Source organism: Chrysochloris asiatica, unplaced genomic scaffold, assembly GCF_000296735.1.
Source record: "Chrysochloris asiatica unplaced genomic scaffold, ChrAsi1.0 scaffold00195, whole genome shotgun sequence".
Classification (NCBI taxonomy): domain Eukaryota; kingdom Metazoa; phylum Chordata; class Mammalia; order Afrosoricida; family Chrysochloridae; genus Chrysochloris; species Chrysochloris asiatica.
In genome coordinates this window covers 766682-769809 of record NW_006408713.1, presented here as the reverse complement: position 1 = coordinate 769809, position 3128 = coordinate 766682, and the positions used below count along the sequence as shown (strand labels likewise).

At 41.8% G+C, this 3128-nt stretch overlaps 1 pseudogene; it reads left to right on the top strand.

Moving 5' to 3' along the window:
• Nucleotides 1–2032: 2032 nt before the first annotated feature.
• LOC102828871 lies at nucleotides 2033–2665 on the top strand (annotated as a pseudogene).
• Nucleotides 2666–3128: the final 463 nt, after the last annotated feature.

Sequence of the window (3128 nt, the reverse complement as noted above, 5' to 3'; positions counted from 1 at the left end):
CCGGACTAGAAAGCAATAGATTTCTTGCTTCTGCCACAAATTCCCCCAGCTGTGAGCCTTCCAACCTTCTAAGTATTCCTTTATATGTGGTTCCGTGTTCTGGGACCAGGTCTGAGCTTGCTTGGTCAGGTATTCTGTGTTGTTGTTGGCGGAGCTCTCTGCTATACGTCCACCTGATCCGCCATCTTGTTTTCTAATATCACTTTCCAACTTTTGCATGCATATGAGGTTATTGAAAATACCATGGCTTGCACCAGGAGCACCTTAGTCTTCAAACTGTCATCTTTGTTCTTCACCACATTAAAGAGGTCTTATGCAGCCGTTTGATTTCTTGACTGCTGCTTCCATGTCTTTCAGGAAGCAAATTGTATCATCTGCATATCACAGGTTGTTAGTGAGCCTTCTTTCAATCCTCATACCATTTCTCCATATAATCCAGCTTCTTGGATGATTTGTTCAACATACAGACTGAATAATTATGGTGAAAGAATACAACCTGACACACTCCTTTCCTAATTTTAAAACATTCTGATTTCCCTTGTTCTGTTTGAATAACTGCCTCTTGGTCGGCTTCTGGTCATCCTGATTACTAAGGAGTATTCCGGTTGCACTTCTAAAATGAATTTTTTTGTTGTCATGGTAGTCCATATTTTAATATTATTCTCCAAGAGGATAATACAAATACATCAATTATTCTATGGTATTCTTTATTCATTGTCCAACTTTCACATGCATATGAAGATTTTGAAAATACCATGGCTTTGGTCAGGTGCACTTTATTTCTCAAAGTAACAACTTTGCTCTTGAGCACTTTTAAAGAGGTCTTTGCCAAATAGAATACCTTGATTTCTTGACTGCTTCTTCCATGAGTGTTGGTGGTGGATTGAGGTAAAATGAAGTCTTTGACAACTTCAATCTTTTCTCCATTTATGATGCTATTTACTAGTCCAGGGGTGAATATTTGTGCTTTCTTTACACTGTGAGGCAACCAGTACTGTAGTTTGTGGTCTTTGATCTTTCACAGTAAGTAATTTAAGTCCTTTTCACTTTTAGTAAATAAAGCTGAATCATTGGCATATCACAGGTTATTAATGAGTCATCTTCCAATCCTGATGTTACATTCTTTTTCATATAATCTAGCTTTCCAGAATATTTGTTCAACAAAGAAATTGAAAAAAATGGTGAAAAAATACAATCCTAACACAACTTTTCCTGATTTTAAACCATTCAGCATCCCTTGTTCTCTTTTAGCAGCTATCTCTTCATCTATGTATAGCTTCCCCATTAGCACACTGAAATATTCCTAAATAATCATTCTCCACAATATTCCACACAATTGAAAGGCTCTGTGTAGTCAATGAAGCACATATAAACATCTTTCTTGTATTCTCTGCTTTCAACAAAGATCCCCCTGACATCAATAATGCTATCCCTCTTTCCATGTCATCTTCTGATTCTTCTGATTTGAGCCTCTGATAGTTTCCTATTAATGTACTGTTGATGGTAATTTTTAATTCAGCAAAATGTTACTTGCAGGCTCAGCAGAGAAGACAAGGGGGAGGGGCCAGTGCTTCTGGGGAAACAGGTCCCAGGGTTGGTGTTTGTAAAGTTGCCTTGGTCCCTACTGGGGCAGTGGTGGCTGCGGGCTTGGCACAGTGTGCTGGGGCCTGGAGGAGGCACTGTGTGGCAGTGGAAACAGTGGAAAGCCTCACCTGGCAGGTTTCTGAAGCACACTGTGAGCCTCAATGAGAGAATTCAGCTGGAAAACCTAGACTGGAAGACTCTTTTTCCTCAGACAATACACAAGGAGCCAGGAAGAGTCCAGGAATTCCTCAAACATCTATCTTTCATTTGGAGGATGCTTAAAAAGTTCAATTAGAAAGCAAAGGCAGTTCAATATGGCAGCAGGACAGAAAAGACACAAAGGAATTGTTAAAGTGATTGGGTGACAGTTCTCCAAACAACAGTGTCTTAAGGAACAGTGGATCAAGAAACTTCTGAACTTTGGGGTTACATTAAGTGAGAAATCAGCATGGCTCAGGCAAGACTTCTGGCTTATGAAGGCCTAGCAGGTGTGAGTTTGGTTCACACTGCAGCCAGCAAGAAGATGATCCTGAGCCAGATTGCCAGCCAGCAGACCAAGAATGGCGAGCAGGCAGGTAGCCTTGATGTGCTGAGATGCTCGAGTCAGGGCCACCGAAAAAACAGTGATAAGTCCCAGAGCCGCAAAGATGATGACAGCTTGGCTGAGGACTCTCATTCAAAAAAGACTGTTAAAGAGGTGCTGGTGGTGGAACAAAATGCTTCTTTTCAAGTGAACAGTCCCAAAAATTTTATTTGTGAACACTTCCTTGGAATCTGTAGGATCAGTTATCACCTCAAGAGTCACATCCTCATTCACACTGGTAAAAAGCCATTTGAGTGTGACGTATGTGATACGCACTTCATCCAGAAGTACCACCTGGAGCATCACAAGTGTTTACATAGTGGTGAAAAGCCCTACCAGTGTGAATGGTGTCATCAGTGTTTTTCTCAGACAGATTGATTACTCAGACACAAACAGATGTGCCAAGGGTGCCAGTCCAAGACTTCCGACAAGATGGACAGTTTTCTCTATAGGTGCAAGGGGACCCAGGTGATGGGAATGATCAGAAGAATCTACTGAAGAGTGCACCCACTCTAGCCACTGGTTCCACCACCATCCTGTCTGTATCTGCAGACCCTGCAGGAAAAGTGGACCCAAGAGACCAGAAGAGTGTACCAGGGGACAACAGCCCCAAAGCCTCATTTATTCTGTAAATAATCTGAGACTATGAGTATCTTGGGAAAGTCCTACAGCATTCCGGGGTTAGGGAACTAGTTCTTGGACCCTTGGCTGAGATTATAAAAGGGGGACTCAAAGTACAGGACCAAGACTGAGGTGTGACTCCCACAACCTTGAACTCCAGCTGGCAGCTGAAAAGGAAAAGATTGGGAAAGAGGTTAATTGTTTGTTTGTTTTGATTTTGTTTTTGTGTATCCAGAAGCAATTGCAGCTGGTAAACTATGGATACAGCTAATCTGTAGGCATAGAGTGCTGGTACCGAGCAAGGACTATGGCTGCTCCATCCATCCTGAAAAATTGAGTT